Consider the following 23,961-nt stretch of genomic DNA (forward strand, 5'->3'; position numbering starts at 1 on the left):
TTAAAAAAAACTGGAGTTAAACGTCGTCATCAAAACGCCGCATTGATGATATGACCGAAGACATACAAAACCAGGTAGTTGATGCAGTAAAATAATCGCCATTTTTTGCTATTCAGCTAGACGAGAGTACTGACATAGCACAATGTTCTCAGTTAATTGTTTATGTTCGGTATATTCAAAACGAAAGAATGAAAGACGAGCTACTCTTTTCTACAGAGTTGAAGACTGGAGACCACGACAAAAGGTATTAATGTTATGAAAGCAGTGTGCAGAGGTTTTTGACAAACATGAACTCTCTTTGCAAAAACTGATCAGTTTATGTACAGATGGCGCACCTTCAGTGCTTGGTTTTCGCTCAGGTTATTTGCAATTAGTAATAGAGAAAAATGCTGATGTGATTTGGATACATTGTTTTATACATCGACAAGCCTTGGCAGTAAAAACCCTTCCAAATGAACTTATGGCTGTCTTAAAGTTGTGTATTAAAGTAGTGAAGTACATACATAAAAAAAACAGTGCGTTGAATACTCGACTGTTTCAAACTCTTTGTGAAGATTTAGAAAGTAATCCCAAAACACTGCTACTTCATACAGAAATACGATGGCTCTCAAAAGGAAACATGTTGGCAAGATTATTTGACCTTTGAGATGAAGTAATCACCTTGGAACATCAAAAGCAAAATGAGCTAAACATGGCCTTCAAAAAACATTGTACCCAAGTAATATTGGCTTATTTGTCAGACATCTTTGTCTCTTTGAACAGCCTTAACCTAAAACTGCAGGGTGGAGACTCAAATATAGTAGTTACTCATTGTGATGGAGGCTTAATTACTTAACTTTCGAGGCGTAAAATATCAGCAAACCCCTGAAATTATTCAAATATTTCTAAAGTAGAGCCAATCTTAGAAGAAACACGCTTCAAGGACATTTATGAAGGATCAAGTTTGAAAATTCAAATATCAAACCATTTGGAGAGCCTAATTGAAGACTTCCAGAAATACTTCCCAAACACTTGTGACAATTTTATTTACAGAATGTCAACTGATCCATTCCATGTCAACATAGACTCCCTGCCTGAATCACTTCAAGAAGATGCTTTGCAAATAAATCCAAATGATTTTTTGCATGATTCCTCTGCCAAATGATTTGTTATAATTGACAAACCTTCATTTTGGTTAAAATATTTCAAAGTGTATCTTAGTGTATCACGGAAAGCTCTTCATTTATATTTGCCTTTTTCAAGTAACTGTGCGATTTTCAACACTTGTGGCAGTTAAAACAAAGTATCGGAATAAACTTGATGTTGCTAGTGACTTGTGCTGTGCACTTACTAAAACTCAGCCACGAATAGGCATACTAGTAAATAAAACGCAAACACATCCATCTCACTAACCAACCTAATCTATGTTTCTTTTATTAATAATTTTTGTATTTTATGGAAACTGATATTGTTGTATCTTATGGCAGAATAAATAAATGTTGTGTTTTGTTCCTATTTAGGCGCATACAATTTATTGTAAGGGGGGGGCGCGAGAAGCTTACATTTCAACAAAAGAGGGCGTGGTACAAAAAAGTTTGGGAACCCCTGGCTTTGAATGAATGTTTTTATAAACTTTTGCGGTCAAAATATAATACAAAATTTCCACCCCCCGAGATGGGGTGGCAACCACCTTCATGGTAAAAGCGCGTTTCGTCATCATATAGATTATAGATTTTGATCCTTGGACTATCCACTACTTATTCTCAAATTTTCAAGCAATTCGATCGATTCTGTAAAAATTGCATGGTAAAAAGCTTCGGTTCCTGGACTACTAGAATCACTATTCTGTGTAGGTATTTGTTCGTTTGGATAGATTAAAATGCTGGCTAAATCTTATGCAATTTAATGACAAGCGAAGAATATGACAATCAATCAATTAAAATCTCAAGAGCGTCAGCTAAGCCCGTTATGTTTGAAAATAGCGTTGCCATGGGACTAAACCCGCGTTCACTCAGCATCTAGGGACAACGCATTAACCAGAACCTTCTTCCTATACTCCTTCCGCCTCTTATCTTTCCCTGTATTTTGTATATTTATAGATTTATTACTGAAAACCGCTAATTACACGCCAATAAAAGCGCTAAAAACCTTCTAAACTAGTGTCAAAAACGACCAAAAAGTCATAATCCCTGCTGTATTTGATACTGACACATATTTCGTTCCAAATTACGAAGAACGAGCACTTCATCCTAAGTAGTGAGATCCGATTTAGTCCTAACGAGGTAACTAATTGTGTCTTAGCTAGACTTGTTATGGCCTATAACAAGAAATTTTGAATATTAATTATCTCAGCGAGGCCCAGCTTAATAAGGAATTACGGCTCCGCTTAACGCAACTCCTTCGGAATAATTATGGCTGTTCCTGGACGCTGTAATCTTTTGATAATGAAGTATCAGTTTTAAGGAACGGAGTTTTTTTTTCTAACGGGTCTTTTATTAGTAATTAAACCGGAACGATTTTCAACGAAAACTTTTCGTTTATAAATTTGCAAAAGTCTGTGTGTTATTGCGTCGCCGCTCCTGCAATACTTAAAGCAGGTATATCGATGGATTCTTATGTAGTTTTGCCTTCTGAATCCAAATCTGAAAACGGCATTTCGATATCTCTAACCGTTTTCGAGATAATCGACCTCAAAGTCAAAAATGTGACGTCACAATCCGGTTATCTCCTACAGACGCACTAAACGTCAGTTCAAATGGTTGATTAGGAAGTAGGCTACTTTTCAAAAAGCTAAACATCAAACTCAATAAGTTACGAGTAGACTAGTAATAATTATCTAGTAGTTTTACAAATGTTTGACATTTCTCTTCTAGAATTGAACAAGCGCTGTCGTATTTTTGTGTGACTATAAAAAAATCAATCTACCTTCTTACATCTTATATCTTATAATACATCAAATATCGAATCTTGTGTAAGTAAACCGTTTATTCCTTTAATTTAATTGTAAATTCAGGTTATATAAATATATTGTACGTATATAAATTATTTTTGAAATTAAAAACCATTGAACGTAATGCACAACAAGGTACCTATATTATGTGACGTTTTCTAATTTAATGAATTTGAATAATTTTAACAATATTTGGTTATTTTGAATTATTATTTAATCTCGATTTGTTAAGCAAAGCATAATATTAGGTTATTTACATTTGAGTTTGACACTTCGTGTCGTGAATGTCAAACTAAATTTTAAATTATTTAGCTATTAATAAAATATAAATGACATTTTATAGTGAATTTAATTATTATATAAAATAATATGTGTAATAAATATATAAAAATACAATTTGAGTATATGTATTTTGAAAGCAATAATACATATACTATATTAATAATGAATCAGTAGAAACCTTGTAGAAACGATTATATTTAAATTTGGTACGACCACACAACTCAAAACACAAGTACGCAAATACGGTTGCGTGAAGCGTGGCGCAGACCCGTGGAATTTACGAGACTCGTTCGGTCTGTTGATCCAAGTCAAGTTCATCAGTAAAAAGTATCTTTATCATGTATGTACCGTGAAGTGGGGTGAGATTGATCAATTTTAACTTTATTTTATTTATATTTTAAACGTTTTTGTTACTGTTCTATATTTAAACACTTCACGTGTTATATTAATATCTAAAGAGTAGTGATTTAACACTAGTTTTGTTTTAATTATTAAGAAGGTTATCTATCACTTATCTCATAAAAAAAGGGTGATCAATCTTAGACCCGTGACTGGGGTGAGATTGATCATGATGATTTTATAGCATGAAACAGTAGTGCTTTTAAATAGAATATGATCAATCTTAACCCTGACTAATTCGGTCAGACAGTTTTTCGAATGTTTACAAAGGGGTGAGATTGATCATGCGGGGTGAGAATGATCACACTATTTTTATTGTACTATTCTTTATTTATACAAAAAAAAAACATATTTTAACAACTAAAAATGTAATTCAGAACAATTTATAAAAAAAAGAAAATTTGATTTAACATTCTTTTATATTAATTTCTCCGCGAAAATGATATTTTTGTATCCTATCAGAAATCGTCTCAAGTGTTGGATCTGGTAGTAGGGCAACTACTTCCTTGAAGGGAACAGTGGATATGTAATTTTTAATTATTTTGAAAATCTTCTTCGATCCTGCTGATTTAAGGCCTTGAACTTCGATTTCTTCTCCTTCTAAAACTCCTTTTACCTGACAGACATAGGTAGATACTCTTCGGTAGATGCACAATTTTTTTCCGGGGTCATCTGAGACGTTGGACCCGTTGTAATTAGAAATATTTTCAACTGGAACATTTTCAATGGTTTGTTGTAAATTGTCAAAGTATTTTTTAATCAGGTCCGGAGATACTTTTGCTCGGCTTTTTTTAATATTAGTTGCTAATCTTTTACCAGCAATAAATACCTCTATGTCTCTTCAACAAGCTATTTACCCAGTCAATTCCAAGAATATTCTCCTTAAATCTAGATACACTTCTACCAGTTTTGTCCAAAAAACTTTTGACGCACACTCTCAAATCCATTGCACTTAGAGGATATCCCTAATCTGCACACGTTAAAATGGCTACTTCTATAATGGCTACTTCTTCTTCATATTATGTGAATACAGATTGTCCACCTGTTTTAATAATCTTCCTTCCATGGTACTTGTTATTTAAAGTTCCGTAGGACAATTTGTATTTTTTTGCGGCTTTTCTTAGCGATAATCCATTTTCCAATACATCGTGCACCTGATTAACTTGTTCTTCATTAAAATTGCCATACGTTCTATTGCCTAATTGTCTTTTGTACGTTCTTCCCATTGTGATTGATATTCTTAAATCTGTGACAAAAATTATAAATTAATTTATGGAACGTACGTAACGTGGGGTTAGATTGATCACTTGATCAATGTCACCCCATTCAATATTATCCGCCATCTTAAAAAAGCAGGCGTTAGTTAAAATGCTAGATACTTAAAATTACTATTACAGAACCATACAAAATAATTTTATAGCACTAGAAATAGCGAACTTACCTCTGTTCTTTCTCTACCATCAAAAGTAAACAAACTATAAAAATAGGCCAAAAATTACGGCTAATTTCAAAGCCACAGAACTTCTTCCCAATGCCAATTGCAAACTAACAACGACGCGAACTGATCATAGTCAAGATCCAAGAAATGAATAGTGCCACGCCCAGAAACAATTTTACATTGTTGCCGGTTGTACCTACGTATATGTGATACAACGACAAATGATCAATGTCACCCCGGGAGATCAATCTCACCCCATTTTACGGTATTATTTATTTTACAATATTGGAAAATTGTTATTTAAAATATGGTTTGGAATAAAAAAGTATGTTCTGATAATATATGAAATTACATCCTTCTACTGGAAAAAAATATTTGACGAATTTTCTCAAATTATGGATACCAACATCATTTTCACTTATAACTCTTGTATTTTTAATTTGACGAAGAAAAGTTATTCTTCATAAAAATCTCTTCTTGGTCTAAGATTTATGATGCAACAATCATGAATCAAATTTTATTAATTTTATACGAGGTATGTAAAAAATACGAATTTCGAGTAAAGTATCTTTATAGTTCACAATATTTAAATTAGAATGATATACTTGCAGATTAAAACATAATTTTTAATTCTAAACAGCTTTTCGTAATAGCAATTTTCTATATTATGAATTTAAATACGTATATAAACAAAGTTTTCGTCATGATAATGCTCGCATTTGTTGATGGTTGATTGAGGTTTTGGTAGTGTTTCACCATGTTCCCATAGGCAATATCCTGTAACATCGGCGTTTAGCCTGTTGAATATTATTTTTAAATAATGTAAATCGAATTTTAAATTCAACCATTGTTTGGTTCTGGGGCTATTTAGCAAGTATGCACATTCACTGATGATGGACCGATAGGTCTGAAAACGTTCTGAATTGGACATATTTTATTCAATCCATTGGGATTTTTAAGTTTTAATAAATATACCAATTTACATAGAAGTGGTTTTACTTCTTGTTAGAGTTTTTTAACTATATGGTATACAGCCAACCTAGGGAACTTCCCTTTTAGTTTACTATTTTATTCTTTAAAAAAATTCAGACCATTACCCGTACGCGCGCCAATGGTGAATATTAAATTATTCTGTCACATTTAAAGGAGGTGATTTTGAACATTTGTTGTAGCTTTGCATCTAGTTAAAATCTTTTTAATAGTATTTTTTGTTATTGTTCTAGTTTGGTATTATTATATTGGAGAGTTCTTGATAATGTATTAAGAAATGAAAAATACGCGCGAAGACGTTTTATTTTTTTGCATAAAAGCGGTGCACCATATGAAAAAAAGACAAGAAAGGTTTTTTATCATACGTGGAATACAAAAATAATTTTTAATTTGAAATATCTCAGAGGCGTAATATTTTTTTCTAAAAAAAAAATTCAGACCATTACCGGTAGGCGCGCCAATGATGAATACAAAATTGTTATTTGTATGTCAAAAAATGTGCAATAACTAACTCTTTAAACTCACCAAATTTAATTTCCATAGCTCAACCGGTCTTAGAGCAATAAACAAATTGGCAGTTTGAAATAAAAATTTTGACACCTTGTATCTCGGAAATGAAGCATTTGCGTACCTGCATACGTTGATAGAGTAAATTGTCATTATTTTGTCATGTAGAATTACCGCTGAAAGTATTTCATACTTATTTACTAACACCCTGTATATTCAAATTCTTGCCGAGAGCTAACAATTTTGGTTTTGGTGGTGTTTAGCTGGTAGTTTAGAAGTCTAGATGCATCATTTCTTGCCTTGTAGTGGCATCACCGGTGATGGAGTCTTCAAATTCCCGAAGGGAGAAAGGTTAGATTTGATTCCAAAAACTAGAATACAAGCTGTATATTTGTGACATCAAGAAGTAGAAACCAAAGTGTGCCTTTTGCCAGTAATCGGAAAAAGTAGCAAATGACAAAGAAATAAAATAAAATGAATAGTAATGATTAAATGAAATTAATTAATAGTTAAATTATTTATGATTACTATGTGCATGTTAATTAATAAAAGCAAATATCTAAAATGTCAAATATCAAGAATATGTGCTTTTGGAGATGGAGGTTAGATATGAAAAAATGGTTATAAAAAACTGTGTATGCATGTAAAAATATAATGAATACAATAAAACATAATGAATTGCTTACCCCAGGAGATTGTCTCTTTGGCATTAAGTAAATAAGGTACCTATTATTTAAGTTACATCTCGTTTTATAGGGAAAATTAGTCTTTCACTTCCATTAAGATTGTGGGGCCAAAATAAGGGGGTTATCTCTATTCCGGTAGGTGTGTGTGTGTGTGTGTGTGTTGACGGATACAATTATATAAAATAATATTAATTAAAATGCAAACAATTGTCAATAATATACTTATTTATTTTTGGTAAAAAAAGGTGTTTTGCTTATACATCTCGTAAGAGGGTTTGTTATTGTTTCGGCCCAGCGAGCGACCGATGCCTGCTGGGGTGTGGCAACCGACTGAGTGGCTGAAAGAATCCACAGACGCTATGTATTGCAGAAGGGCAATACGTTATTTAGATCTGGCGTTTAAAAATTGAAACATTTCTGCAGTTTTAGGAAACGTCTTCGAATGCATGTCCAAAGTGAGTTATTGACATAAGGTCTGATAAGGTAATTATTAATTTATGGGGAATTCAGTTTGTTAAACTGAACACACCAAAAACATATGGTTAAGGATACATTTCGTTTCGTAAAACCGTGCCCTTCTTAGCATCTGGTTTGTATATTACATGTGAATTTATATGACCCATATTATTTCGTTTTGAGAAAAGTATATACAAATACGGAGGAGATAGACTTAACAAAGAACTGAATATCCTTATAAGTAAAATAATAAATACAGGAAGAATTCCAGAAGAATGGAGAACCACTCAAATGATAGCGTTATTTAAGAAAGGTGATAGGGCAGACCCCAGTAACTATAGAGGGATAAATTTACTGAGCACTATACTGAAACTCACAACAAAAATACTTATGGAGAAAATAATGGCGTGCATAAATATATCGGATGAACAACAAGGATTTAGAAGTGGAAGATCATGTAACGATGCAGTTTTTGTGATAAGGCAAATAGCGGAGAAATCATTAGAATATAACAAACCAGCCTTTTTCTGTTTCATAGATCTAGAGAAAGCGTTTGATAGAATCCAATTAAAAGATGTGATACACCTACTATATGAGAAAAATTTACCACTGGATATCATAAAACTGATAGAAAACATATATGTAAGAAGTAAAATATAAATGAAAGTAAATGAAATAATAACAGAACCCATAGAAACAAACACAGGAATCAGGCAAGGAGATTCACTAAGCCCTCTACTGTTTAACTGGAAACCAACGAAATGAAGATCTTAAGAAGGATTGCTGGAAAAGGACTACAGGATAGGGTAAGAAGTGAGGAAATCAGACGCATATGTGGAGTAGACAATATAAATACCTGGGTAAAGAACAGAAGAGTGGAATGAGCACATAAGCAGGATGCCTGAATCAAGGATAGTAAGAATAGCCAGGGACAAGTCACCGTTAGGCAGGAGAAGTATAGGACGCCCAAGGAAAAGATGGAATGACAACTTAGGGGCAGAATGAAAGGCACCGTTAAAGAAAAACAGGCAGTACTGTCTATATAAAAGAAGAAGAAGAGAAAAGTTATTAAAAATTAAGAAAATAAAATTAGCAAAAATAGTAATTAAAGCGTACCGCTATATCACTATCATTGAAATGACAAAGACGCTGATATCAGAAGCTGATACCAAAACACTTGTTTATGACGCTATTAATGTACATATATATTGTTAAACGTTAAAAAGCTCTTCGTGTAAGTTAAAAGTTTTCAGTGTTTTATTATAAAGCAAAGTATGAGTCAATCTAATCAATTTAAGTAAATTAACATTTTTCGAGTCTCCTCTTAATGACTAAATTCTCCGCGCTTTATATTTTCCTATTAGAGCAAAAAGCGCCTGTCGTTTCCGCCTAGAAAACACATAAAAATTGCATCAGTCTGAAAGCATATTCTTCTAAGTATTTTCTTTTGGCATTGGCTCCATGATTAAACGAAACATCTTAGGTTTCCACCAGCATATTAAAAAGCTTCCTCGTATTTCAGCAGTGTATTTAGCGCCCCACTTTTCTATAATATACTTCCGGCATTATCTCGGCTTTCTTTTAAATGAAATCTGTCTAAAGATGATTATTAGTCCAGTCGATAAGTGACAATATGTCAATATTTTGACTAATTTTGGTCCAGTATAGATTTAAGTACTTTATTATTCATTTGGAATATTTTTTAAACTTTTTTATTTTTTATAAATTTAATCCTTTTTTAATCCAATTTTTAAACTGTCTTTGATAACAGGAAAAAGCAAAAAGTAATATGAATTTCCGTCCCAGGCTAAGTACTATAGAAATGGTATCCTCTAAACTGTGGGAGGTAAATTTGAAAGCGTCCAATTAGACACACAAGTACTTTCTCCAATAAATCTTAGTACCTACTACTTTTTAAATTCATTCATTTTGATGAGGTTAGAAAGTTTGACTATGTTTCTAAATGGCAACTTTCTATCTCCTTACTCCTAAATAACTAAATATTAAAATAAATAAATAAATGCCTAAAGTAGCTTACTTTAGGCAACTATTAAACAAAAACGAAGAAGAAAGGGAAATAATCTACGAACTTGAAGATGATCACATAGTAGTAGAATTACCTACAAAGGAAGAAATAAAAAATGAAATAATGGGACTGAAGAACAATAAAAGGCTTAACAGAAATATCGACGGAAATGATGAAAGCAGGCGGGAAAAGGCTACACAATCTAAAGGATAATCTGATAAAAAGCATATGAGAAACAGAAAAAATGCCAAGAGGGTGGGCCATATCAAGGATGTGCCCAATACCCCAAAAAGGCGACAAACCGAGAAGTGAAAACTATCGAGGCATCCTGTTGCTAAAAGTAGTTTACAAAATCTTGACGCAAATCATAAGGAAAGAGTTAAATCAATAAACGAAAAAGATATGGGGCAAATATCAGGCATGATTTAGAAACAATAGGTCGACGACAGATAGAATGTTTGTGCTAAAAGAAATCCAGACTACGTGCGAATATAAAACAGCTGTACATATTTGACCTGTTTGTCGACTTTAAGCAGACCTACGATAGGGTAAAGAACAGATAAAGAAGAAGAAGACCATTTTACATGGGATATTTTTTTATTTAAAACTATTTTGCAATCAGTTGCAGTGTCAACAATAAACAAAAGTAATGACATTGACTATAAACAAGAAGGATTTTACCCACTGGTAAAATCAAAGTGCAATTTTTATAAAGTTGTATAGGAAATAATTACATTTTTTATAACTACTACTACTAACTAATTAGTTCACAAGTTTACTCTAAATGGTAAGTCCAATGGTTTGAACCTCTTTAACCTACGCTGTCCTTGGAAATTGTCTAGGAGGTTAAGTGCAAACTGGTTTTCATGATCCTCCAACTTGGCAATGTATGCAGCGCTACGTTTTTTGATGACTTTTGGTACCATATTCATTTTAAGGTCTCGATGAATAATTCTGTTGTTGATGTACCAAGGTCCATTAGTTATGGTTCTGAGGATTTTTGATTAGAAACGTTGGATGATTTCGATGTTGGAGTGACTGATTTTTCCCCATAGTTCCAACCTATATGTCCAGATTGGCATAAGTATTGCCTTATAGAGCAGCAATTTATTATCCAGAGATGGTGTTGATGAACAGCCCATTAACCAATACGTATTTTTGAATTGGAGAATTAGCTGCTTTCTCTTGGTCCAGATATGTTTCCCCCATGTGACACTTCTGTCCAAATTAATACAAAGATATTTTACCTCGTTGGCTGATGGTAATTGATGATTGTTTAAAGTTACAGGAGGACAGGTTCCTCTTCGTGTTGTAAATGAAACATAAATATATTTTCCGAAAATTAAAATTTACAGTCGTGTTGAGCTTTATAAATAGTAATATCCTTCCTAATACGCATCTTTCAGAACATATTCTTCTTAGCAGTTAAACGATGTCACGTAAAAAATATCACGGCAGATATCAGTGGCGGCTCGTCAGAGGAGGCAACGGAGGCTTAGCCTCCCCATAATTTTTTTACACATTTTATGTCATCTCTGGGACATAATATTTCTATAATTATTGATGAAATGTCACTGTTTTGTTTATTTTGAATCACGAGAAACAACAAGCGCTCGTACTAATACAAAGTCTAAATTATTGCACACTTGTAACTAACGCATCTATATACCCACCTATACGCTGTGAGCAGCTCCTCATATCCCTATCAAGGGAGGCAGAAACTAGACTCGTGTTGTGTTATAAGTTACGACAAACTTATCGAAACCAGCAATATAGTTTCCTATGCTTACAATAATACCCGATAGAGAAACGTAATATTATATCGCTTCACGTCATACTACCCAGAAATATAAGGCAAGGGAGGCTAAACCAGAATTATGCTCACTTGTATTTTTACTTATATTCTATAGGGTATTTCTTGGTGTGATTTTAGCATTTTATTTTTTTTTAATTAGTGTTTGGTGAATTTTTGTAATTCATATATTTTTATTTGTGTTGTTATTGGCTTGGTAAGGTTATTTTTACAATTTATGTACCGTTGTTTATTTATATAAAATGGATAAGTTAAATTAAATCAAAATATCTGAAGATATAATTGACTGGCTGCTCAGGAATAATTTTAATACTTTAAGTATATATTTATAATAAAGCTTATATTATTAAAACCTTAGGAAGACCACAGCTAAATTTAACTATTATTAAATCCTCAAGTAATCGTCAAAATCGTGCATTTAATATTACAGTGGAACCCCGATAAGTCGGCCCCCGATAACCCGGAAGTCCGGCTAACCCGGACCGATTTTTATCAGATAAACATTTTGATTTTCAGTACATTTGTATTTATTATTTTTCAATTTAACTGTGGCTTATTTCCCATCAAAATAGTTAATTATCAGATAAACATTTCAACAATAAAAATGTATGTATGTAATATAATATTTGAGAGATAATTTGTATTTGTGTAATTTGAACTATACGATAGTAGAAATGACTCATGCCACACGCCGGCAGAAACAGCAGGCACCTGTCTGTAGTATTCCTTTACATATTTATTTCAAACTGTCTTAGCATTGTTTAAATGACTATTAAAAAAATTATTTTAAACAATGGTCTTTAGTTTTCACTGTTCTTAAATAACATAACATCGTTCCGATTTCCGATTGTGGTGACTGTATTGTGTGTAGTACAGTCTTGTTATTGTTCGCTTCCGTTTGCTTACGTTTGTGTTTGCGTGATTTTATATTTTATATAAATATTTATATAAATATATTTGATGTTATTTCTATTCTAACGGAGTTTATCTGTAAGTATACCGTATTTTATTAATTTTTGCCATATTCTCCGGCTAACCCGGATTTTCGATAACCCGGATCGGCCGCGGTCCCGATTAATCCGAGTTATCGAGGTTCCACTGTAATTGGTATAATAAATGGGACTGGTTAACCGGGTCTATTAAGGGGGAAAAAGTTTTTTGCTGTCCTTTTATCTTATTTTCAACACAAACCGAACATACAACGTGGTCTAAAATAGGATATTCAGATCTAAAAAATTTACCTCGTTCAACTGAAAGACATTCCAAATCTAAAGATCACATATTTTCGTCGTGTAAATTAAAACTTTTTTCTAAACAAAATATAGTAACTGCTTTAGATACAGCTCAAAAAGAGGCCATAATTACTTACAATAATCAGGTTTTGGAGAATAGGATATTGGGCTTCGCAAGAATTAGCTTTTCGCGGACACGATGAAAGTGATGATTCCATTAATCGCGGCAATTACAAGGAACTTCTATCGTTGTGGGGTAAATATAACTCAAAATTCGAAAAATTTCGTTAATTTTAGATTTAATCCTGTTTTTATAAAGTTCTTTTAGTATCAATAATTCTAACAATATTATTATTATTAATTACAAAAGCTATTCTACATCTCAGTTATCAATGCAAGCATGCGGTAAGAGGGAGGGTCCCCGTAAGGTGAAATGTAAATAAAAATTGTCAAAAACAAATGGAACCGTAAATTACATTTTTTGTGCATTTTTTTTTCTAGTACTTTGTCTAGATTTTTTAGTTAGAGCCTACCCTATTGTAAAAATCACGAGCCGCCACTGAGCAGATTTATCTCCAGTACAGTCAAATCACCTAGACAAAGGACTAACCTAGAGAGCACAAATCCTCAACAAGAGAAAACACAAAAAATTATAAAAAAAATTTCCTGAAAATATATAACAAAGAAGGATATAAAAAATATTTTCTAAAGTTCACGGCTACACCAACTTATTAGTAATCTCTGTATAAGATTACTTTTATTTGATCAGAAAGTTTATTTCTTTCGCGGTTGTCAATATTTTCTCTTTAGATGCTCAAATATTAACCTCCAGATATTGAAGTGCGAAATCTTCTATCGACAGGTCTATATCGTCGAATATTGCTCGGAAAAAGCTGCTTCGGCAAATATTTAGAAAAGCTCGAACCGCTAAAGTCTCGTGTGTTTTTCCGACAAAGATTTTCTTTTATTTAAAGGCACATATCAAAACAATCTCTTTTCGGTTTTCCCCACATTCACCTTCGAAATATTTTCGTTATTTATTCCGTTGCAGGTTTTGCTCCAAAACAAATAGCGTCTCAGAAAGGAGGAGGGAGCTTGTGCAAATAAGTGGGAGGGAAGGAGATTTGCTCGTTTTTTTATAGGAAGTCGCGAGATAAATTTATGATTGGAAGTATTTCTCTATTTTACAGCGTCTTCGAATGACAGCAAAGTAGGGAATAGGAAGTTTAGTGTAGTGTGATTTATTTTTTAATTATTGATAACAACCGGGACAAACCCATTGTCAAAAATTATACGAGAATGCAACATTAAAGAAATACAAAGTAAGTTATCAATAGAAGTAGCACAGAAAACGACAATAAATATCGTCTATCGTCTCCATACCATCAGATTGACAACAGGTGGAATACTTTCTTTGGTTACACCTCCTGAGATTTTCAAAATTTATAAATCAAACAGGATGCCGAGGAAATTAAGATGAGAGAATTTTAAATAATTCACAACTCATCTGCTCAGCGTGGTAAGTTCCAACAATAAAGATCCCTTAATACTCCTACAAAAGAGTAAATGAATTAAAAATGTATAAACATTTTCAATTTATTTGCAACACGAAAATGCAGCAGCTGCATAATACTCTGGTTAAATCGGGGAGTGCAGGAAGAGTCTATACCGATTTGGGAGGTTTTTCCCCCTCATCAGTAGTCGCATATCCTCTTCTCTCCGACTTATCCACGTATCATACTTTGGGCCTTTCCGAATTTCAAAGAAAGAAATGTCACGGATGAACTAGAAGAAAAGTTTTTTAACGTATACCGATTTTGAACTTTGAGATTACATTTTCTCCAACCTGATTTTTGATTGGAATTTTGCTATTTTTGGCAATTTTCATTCGTAATATCGATAGTTTTTGTTATAATGATATTTGTTACGAATATTTTAAAGATATGAAATTTGGTGTGAAGAAAGAGGATAAAAATGAAAAGGTGATGGTTCGAAAATTATGATCTATTGTTTATATCTTTGCCGTAAATGCCGGTCAACTTTAACCGGTGGTGTCTCAGGAACCACTCATCACAATTAAACGTTATTTCTTTTAAAAGAAGCGTCCTGCCGCTTTTTTCCAATACCGTTTTCATGATTTAATTTAATTTAATATTTACCGAGATTTTCTATTTGTTTATAAGCCAAAAAATTGTTTATAATTTTAAAATTGTTCTGAGGCCGCTTAAATAGTCTAATTTCAATTTTGTAAAGTACATTAGATAGGTACAGTGTCTTTTTATACAAAAATCATAGTTATTCTTATGTATCATAATTATTGTGGTTATCATCTCTCTCTCTCTTCAATCCTGACCCCCCGGAGGGAGTGTAGTGGTCGACGTGATGTCGTGTATTGTCCGTCTCCAAAGATCTCTGTCTCTGGTCATTTCTTTTAACTCATGCATAGGTCTTTTGCATATTCCCGTAATCTGATCGATCTATCTTATTGGGGATCATAGCGACCGTAAATTTTTAATTAACAATTCAATTGTTGCTAAACTGTTCATTCAATTTCCAATGGCTTTTGGAATTATATTCGATACAAAAAGACCTTTTATATTACCACGTTATTTAATTATTGATAAACAATTACTTATCTAAACTTTTAGTTGAAAATTAACGATTTTGTTGAAAAAAACCGCATTTTCCGGGAAAATTTTCGTCGAAGTAAATCGGCAAAAACACGTTTCTATGCAGAATTTAATTACGGTGAATTTTTATTTGAGTGTTTTTGGTGTAAAGTTAAAATCTTTGGAGTTATAGAGCAAAAATTGAAAAAAAACACGATTTTCGGACGCCATTTTGTTTATAAAAAAAGTAGGACACTGTCTGCGGCTTTGCATACATATAATAATATGTACAAGTACAATCATAAGATTCGATTCCAGCAATAAAATTGCTGGTAAATAACTTTTCCTTGTATTTTGCTAATTAGCCCAGAGTATATCTAGAGGTCAATTCTAAACTAGTATGGTATTGTGTGTGTGCCCTAAATAAACTAGGAGACCGTAGAAAGGTTACCGTAGCCTGGATATCGGGTCACGAGTGTCATAATGGCAATGAAAAACCAAAAGCAGATGAAATGGCTAAACAAGGCTCATCAATGCCATTCGTTGGACCGGAACCCTTCTGCGGTGTTGCAAAGGCAGTAACAAGAACGGCTAAAGAAAGTGGGTAGCTCACAAATCTTGAGAATGGTCGAGGAATCCAACAGGACAAAGACAGGCGAAACAGTTAATTACAGAACATTCGCTAAAATTTACGGCAGACCTAATAAGCAAAGACAGGAAAACAATAAAAGCCATAGTAGGTCTGCTAACAGGGCACTGTAAGCTGAATAGGCACTTAAAGCTGATGGGATTGTCAGATGATAACCTGTGTAGATTCTGTCACCTGGAAGAAGAAACAGCAGAACACATTCTATGTCGGTGTGATAGTCTGGCAAACAAATGTGTGGTTCTTTGCATTAGAAGAAGAAAATCCACCGCAAATAGCTACATAGAAGGTTCAGCCTAGAAGCTATTAGACTTTTTAAAAAGGGGTCAGGCTAGAGAATGTTATCTAGGACTAGAGAACCACAATAAATCTGAAAAGGTCGCAGTGGAATAGTCCAGAAGGCCACCTCTTTAAATCTATCTATACATTCTGTTACATCTAGCCTATGCTGTGATTCTATTTTTGCTTCTCTTTTTATTTTAATTCTTGGTATTACGCATTTCTTTTTCCTGCTTATCTTCTATTTGTTGGTTCCAATAGATGTTCCCATTGTTTAGATAATTCCTTCTGCAGCATCCTTATTCCATATACCTCTATCCCTCATCCCATACCATCCCTCTATTATGCTTTTGCCCATTTTAGCGTTCCAATCATACATTATTATTATTGCTTCTTATTCTTCTCTAGCCTCATCTAGTTCATTTTGTAATCCGTTGTAAAATTCTAATACTTCTTCTGTAATTCCGTCTACTGGACCTTTAATACAGATTTTAAAATACTAATTGTTAAAGTATTCTTTTAGTAAAAAAAAGATGAGAGACTAATAAGTTTCGAAACCGGTAGGGGTGCTTGCAGCACTCTCTGATTGGACTGGAATATGGTTCGGCTGTATTTTCGTTTTGCAACGAAATTGAAAGTGGTTATTCATTTTTGATTTACATTTACTCTGTGTGGAGTATGAAGGGAACCAGTCTCGTTGGAACTTTACCGCGCTGAGCAGATGTGACGTGAATTGTAAATTGTAGAATTCCCTCATCTTCCTTAGTCTCAGCATCCGTATGGCTTGCAAATTGTAGAAGCCTCGGAGGTGTAACCAGAGAAGGTTCCCATTGTTTTCATTCTGGTGGGATATGTTATATGCCATTAGAGTGAAAACTTAGTCTTTTGCTAGCAGTTGCCGCTAGGGCATCTATGCCATTTCGTTCGTTGCAATTCGGGACTGCACGCTGGGGTTTGTTTTGGTTGGATCGGGGAGAGCAGCATATGTGCCTCCTGATGAGAGACTAATAAGTTTCGAAACCGGTAGGGGTGCTTGCAGCACTCTCTGATTGGACTGGAATATGGTTCGGCTGTATTTTCGTTTTGCAACGAAATTGAAAGTGGTTATTCATTTTTGATTTACATTTACTCTGTGTGGAGTATGAAGGGAACCAGTCTCGTTGGAACTTTACCGCGCTGAGCAGATGTGACGTGAATTGTAAATTGTAGAATTCCCTCATCTTCCTTAGTCTCAGCATCCGTATGGCTTGCAAATTGTAGAAGCCTCGGAGGTGTAACCAGAGAAGGTTCCCATTGTTTTCATTCTGGTGGGATATGTTATATGCCATTAGAGTGAAAACTTAGTCTTTTGCTAGCAGTTGCCGCTAGGGCATCTATGCCATTTCGTTCGTTGCAATTCGGGACTGCACGCTGGGGTTTGTTTTGGTTGGATCGGGGAGAGCAGCATATGTGCCTCCTGATGAGAGACTAATAAGTTTCGAAACCGGTAGGGGTGCTTGCAGCACTCTCTGATTGGACTGGAATATGGTTCGGCTGTATTTTCGTTTTGCAACGAAATTGAAAGTGGTTATTCATTTTTGATTTACATTTACTCTGTGTGGAGTATGAAGGGAACCAGTCTCGTTGGAACTTTACCGCGCTGAGCAGATGTGACGTGAATTGTAAATTGTAGAATTCCCTCATCTTCCTTAGTCTCAGCATCCGTATGGCTTGCAAATTGTAGAAGCCTCGGAGGTGTAACCAGAGAAGGTTCCCATTGTTTTCATTCTGGTGGGATATGTTATATGCCATTAGAGTGAAAACTTAGTCTTTTGCTAGCAGTTGCCGCTAGGGCATCTATGCCATTTCGTTCGTTGCAATTCGGGACTGCACGCTGGGGTTTGTTTTGGTTGGATCGGGGAGAGCAGCATATGTGCCTCCTGATGAGAGACTAATAAGTTTCGAAACCGGTAGGGGTGCTTGCAGCACTCTCTGATTGGACTGGAATATGGTTCGGCTGTATTTTCGTTTTGCAACGAAATTGAAAGTGGTTATTCATTTTTGATTTACATTTACTCTGTGTGGAGTATGAAGGGAACCAGTCTCGTTGGAACTTTACCGCGCTGAGCAGATGTGACGTGAATTGTAAATTGTAGAATTCCCTCATCTTCCTTAGTCTCAGCATCCGTATGGCTTGCAAATTGTAGAAGCCTCGGAGGTGTAACCAGAGAAGGTTCCCATTGTTTTCATTCTGGTGGGATATGTTATATGCCATTAGAGTGAAAACTTAGTCTTTTGCTAGCAGTTGCCGCTAGGGCATCTATGCCATTTCGTTCGTTGCAATTCGGGACTGCACGCTGGGGTTTGTTTTGGTTGGATCGGGGAGAGCAGCATATGTGCCTCCTGATGAGAGACTAATAAGTTTCGAAACCGGTAGGGGTGCTTGCAGCACTCTCTGATTGGACTGGAATATGGTTCGGCTGTATTTTCGTTTTGCAACGAAATTGAAAGTGGTTATTCATTTTTGATTTACATTTACTCTGTGTGGAGTATGAAGGGAACCAGTCTCGTTGGAACTTTACCGCGCTGAGCAGATGTGACGTGAATTGTAAATTGTAGAATTCCCTCATCTTCCTTAGTCTCAGCATCCGTATGGCTTGCAAATTGTAGAAGCCTCGGAGGTGTAACCAGAGAAGGTTCCCATTGTTTTCATTCTGGTGGGATATGTTATATGCCATTAGAGTGAAAACTTAGTCTTTTGCTAGCAGTTGCCGCTAGGGCATCTATGCCATTTCGTTCGTTGCAATTCGGGACTGCACGCTGGGGTTTGTTTTGGTTGGATCGGGGAGAGCAGCATATGTGCCTCCTGATGAGAGACTAATAAGTTTCGAAACCGGTAGGGGTGCTTGCAGCACTCTCTGATTGGACTGGAATATGGTTCGGCTGTATTTTCGTTTTGCAACGAAATTGAAAGTGGTTATTCATTTTTGATTTACATTTACTCTGTGTGGAGTATGAAGGGAACCAGTCTCGTTGGAACTTTACCGCGCTGAGCAGATGTGACGTGAATTGTAAATTGTAGAATTCCCTCATCTTCCTTAGTCTCAGCATCCGTATGGCTTGCAAATTGTAGAAGCCTCGGAGGTGTAACCAGAGAAGGTTCCCATTGTTTTCATTCTGGTGGGATATGTTATATGCCATTAGAGTGAAAACTTAGTCTATTCTTTTAGTATTTCCATTAATGAAATACCCACAAGCCAGATGAGATATTCAAATTATTCTATCTACGACTATGCAACTGTTTGATATTGTTAAGCGAGATAAATTCTGTATATTTCATTACCATACATTCGGTTACCAAACAGGTCACATGTACCTGTAGTTACACTTTAAGTAATAACTGTAGTTTATGTTCCTACAACACACAGACATTCATGTACGATGCATACTTTAATGTGACGTGCATATCTAATTAAGTGATGGCATGTCGGAATGATAAATGTGTAACTGTTTAATATTAGTATTTTATTTTATTCTGGAATTGGTAAACATTTTCTTACATTGGAATGTTTTTATTTATAATTTTTGTTTATTAATACAGCTAAATACGTATAAATGATGAAAAAATATTGTAGAGGTACAATAGTACCTCTATTGTAGAGGTATTCTACTCTACCCAATTTCGCCAATATACATATAGACTCTTTTCAGAAGTCACGATTTACCACTTGGTACAAAATCTCTATCATCAGATGTTCTGTGCTCTTTACATTGTTATACGGAGTAGAAGCTTGGACACTTTCGGAAGCTTCTTTAGGAAAGGTTGGGGCCTTCGAGATGCGATGTTACAGACTCATCTTAAAAATTTCATGGGTGGATCGTGTTACCAATGATGAGGTCCTACGTAGAACGGACAAGAAATGCGAAATTATTAATACGATCAAAAAGCGCAAATTAGAATCTCTTAGCAATGTTATGTGAAATAACAATATATGACTTGTTGCCACCTGCAACTTATTCTTCAGGAAGAAGAAGAATATATTACAATGTTATTATTTAGGATATTATTATTTTTCTGTAGCCCTACTAAACGTTGCATATAAAATACTTGCAGTACATATAAAAGACAAGATAACACAAAAGATAGATAATGACATAGGAGAATATCAATGTGGATTCAGAAGAGGACGCAGCACGGTGGATCAAATTTTCCTGCTGCGTGAGATACAAGCGGAAAGCTACGAATACGGAAAATCTACAATGGCCCTATTCATTGACTTTAAACAAGCTTTTGACAGAGTTAAACGAAAAGAAATATACAAAGCACTATGTGAAATTGGAATTAGTAAAAAATTAATAAAGATGGTAAAAGTTACACTCAGAGAAACAGAGAACAGGGTTAAAATAAATGGAAAGGAAACAGATAAGTTTAGGGTCGGTGAAGGGGTACGACAAGGAGACCCACTGTCATCACTGTTGTTTAGTATCCTTCTTGAAATAGTCATCAGAGAAGCCGAAATTAACAGGACAGGACTTGTATACCAACGAAAACACCAATGCTTGGCATTCGCTGATGACATAGTAATGATAGCCAGAAGCAAACAAGAATTAAAAGAAATACTAAAAAGACTAGAGGCGATAGGAAGAAAGAAAGGGATATACATAAACGAAGAAAAGACTAAATATATGGAATGGACAGAACGAGAATACACACAAGGACAATACCTGACAATAAACACAGAGGCAAAAATATATAAATTCGAGGAAGTAGAGAGATTCCAATATCTAGGAGCGACATTCACTAGGAGACCAAATATAAAAGAAGAAATCCAAGCGAGAATTATGGCTGGCAATCGTTGTATCTTTGCTCTAAACAACTTATTGAGAAATAAGAACATATCTAGAGGGGCTAAGATAAGAATATACAAGACAGTGATAAGACCTATAGTCTTGTATGCCAGTGAAACATGGACGATGAACAAATCCGAGCAAGTCATGCTTAAAGTATGGGAAAGAAAAGTCCTAAGAAAAATATTTGGCGGAAAGATATGGAATGGAATGTGGATAAGAAGACCAAATGTGGAATTGGAGAGGATGTATGGTGAACCAAACATAGTAGGGATCGTAAAATCACAAAGACTGAGATGGTTGGGACATATCCAAAGGATGCCAAACACGAGACTTCCCAAAAAAATACTAACGGGAGGAATAGGAGGAAAGAAGAAGAAAGGTAGACCGAAAACCAGATGGAAGAAAGATGTTGAAAAAGACATAGAAGAACTGAAAATCACAAATTGGAAAAATAAAGCAGCAAATAGGAGAGATTGGAAAGGAATAGTAAACCAAGCCATGGGCCTTCTAGGCCTGGAGAGCTAAACTATATATATATATTATTTTTCTGCTCTTCTAATAGCTCTTCTTTGTTTCAGGTGAAAATTTCCAACAACATTAAGGTCAGTTTATTCACATTTATCTAAAAACTGTATATACCTGAGAAGGTAATTGAATGTCAATTGTCAATGAAAAGAAGGTAATTGAATGAAGTATCATTCCGTTAACAAACGCGTTTTCCCCTATTTTAAGAATCTCTATAATCTCCTGTTTCTTCGCGGTAATAAGATACTCTCTCGTCCCCAGTTGGAATAAGCACCACCCGCGGTCTACGTATGCACTCTCACGTCCTCAGTTAGCACAGTCACAAGTCGCGCTACGTAGATTATTATTACACATTCTCTATCCAGTCATTTCGGACAACTCATTACACGCTAAATTCTTCGACAAAATAAATTAATCAGAGTCTTTCATAATCAACCACTTGGAAGTGTAGACGTAGTTCTCGTCTTATGTTGAGGTCTCGTCTTATGTTGAGGTCTCGTCTTATGTCACAACGCTTTCTTTTATCTAAATAGACCTATCCTTACTCCTTGTTTTCATATCTTTGTATTACCCAAACGGGTTTTCTTGTTATCAAGCCGAGTTTTATTTCATTTCATAAAGGAAAAGAGCCAATGCCCATATGATTAAAAGTATATATTGATATATTTGCAGATGGACTTTTTGCGCTAGATTTTCGGGTGTAAAATTCAGAAATAACAATATCCGCTTGTAGCCAAAGTGCACTTTAAACAGAAAACCGCCAATAAAATGAATTATCCCCAACTTTGTCAAACAAAGCGTCTACATTTGCATAAACAAACTCGCCCATAAACAGAAATTGAATTTGCTGGCAACATTTGCCCCAAAAGTAAAAAGAGAATATCTTTTTACGGAGAAACTTTGCTAATAAGATATTGTTAGAGGAAAAACGAACGGATGTGTGGAGCAGAGTGTGAGGACCTTGCTCTCCCTATCACACACTTAACTCCACGGAAAACGGGATAGAGAAAGTTTTGCGGGAATAGGGAAAAATACTCCTGCGGAATTAATAAATAATTAGGATTTGCAAATGCGCATACCGGAGATGTAGGGATCTTGGAGGATTTGTCAAACAACATAAGTGTTGAAAAATATATATGCTGAGCAAAGCTCTTAGGTTTACGACTCGGTTTATACAGGTCGGGACCGCTGAGTGTGTCTTGACTTGAAATATTCTCAGAGAATCTCTTAAAACTATAGTTTAATATATTATAACAGAAGTATGTTGGTATAAAAAAATATAATATTCTAGTAAGAATATAAATAAGTAAAAATTATCTTCTTATAGTATTACTTTCATTTAGGCATATATTAGTGCCTCTTTCAACGTTGCCTTTGCAGACGTGGAGGGTCTGGACTGGGTAGCGGAAATGGTGAGGCCATAACGATGGCTTACCATGATAGCTGCCCAGAGAGATCAAGAAAACAAAAGAAAAATAGCTCATGGTATAATAAACAATTTTATAAAAGCTTAATCTACTCCAATTATTGTTCTGTGACCGCCTTAGATGCTTTTACCCCAGTGAGGTTGCTGGTCACACCTGGGAAATCCTTTTGAAGAACGCCATGTCACACTTCTCTAGAGCAAATTTTAACAAAATCAGAAGAATGCTCTGTACAATAGATTTGAAGTAGAGCTAAAAGTGGTTGAACGCTAACTGAAAACGACGGAATCACTAAAAAACTATACTAAATTTAAAATCAAGATGCAGTAGAAGTAAACAAACTTAGACACGTTAAATGCTACTAGGAGCACTCCCGAATCATAATTTACAATGTATGTATTGTTGTATAATTTTTTTTGAGAAAAATTTAAAAAAATAAATTTATATCAGAGACCACGAAAATTATAGATTTTCATCGCCCTGTATATGACCAAAAATTGTAATAGGATAATTTAGTGAGCAATCAGTGTTTTCGCGGAATAGAGAAATCGTTAAGAAGGTGGTTTTTCTTAATGGGTTTTTGAACGGACTAAAACAATGGTGTGGTCAGAGTAGACAATACAGTTTTATTTCGCTTTGCAATGGACAATAAGACATTTTATAAAAAAATTCGAAGAAGGTTAAGCGGTAAACAAATTTATTGATTTTAGAATGTAAGGCTTTTTATTTAGCAACGAGAGTAATTTGATGTCTCCCAGAATTTGACAAATTGGAAAGTTGTATACAAATTAAATCGTTTCTTAAGAAATGCTAATATGGGTGTATTGGGTAGAAATGATGTTTGGTGATTGGTGGAAAAGGATGGATGGAAGGGATGAGAGTTGAGTCTG

The 23,961-nt window shown here is 34.6% G+C and overlaps 2 protein-coding genes across 7 annotated transcripts in view; both read left to right on the forward strand.

The window, feature by feature from the left end:
* Window positions 1–23,961, forward strand: part of LOC114326119 (cadherin-87A) — a 1,008,603-nt gene that overhangs the window by 60,571 nt on the left and 924,071 nt on the right. For 4 of the 6 annotated variants that reach the window (XM_050651140.1, XM_050651141.1, XM_050651145.1 and 1 more), the window contains exon 2: window positions 21,701–21,724. The exons of the other annotated variants lie outside the window; for them this stretch is intronic. The gene's annotated coding sequence lies outside the window, so the exon portion shown is untranslated. The remainder of the gene's footprint in view (window positions 1–21,700; window positions 21,725–23,961) is intronic. 6 annotated transcript variants of the gene reach the window in all.
* The window catches only part of LOC126885608 (uncharacterized), a 126,240-nt gene that overhangs the window by 6,281 nt on the left and 95,998 nt on the right, over window positions 1–23,961 (forward strand). The gene's annotated exons all lie outside the window — the stretch shown is intronic.

The sequence above is a fragment of the Diabrotica virgifera genome, chromosome 5 (assembly GCF_917563875.1).
Source record: "Diabrotica virgifera virgifera chromosome 5, PGI_DIABVI_V3a".
In the NCBI taxonomy this organism is placed as follows: Eukaryota; Metazoa; Arthropoda; class Insecta; order Coleoptera; family Chrysomelidae; genus Diabrotica; species Diabrotica virgifera.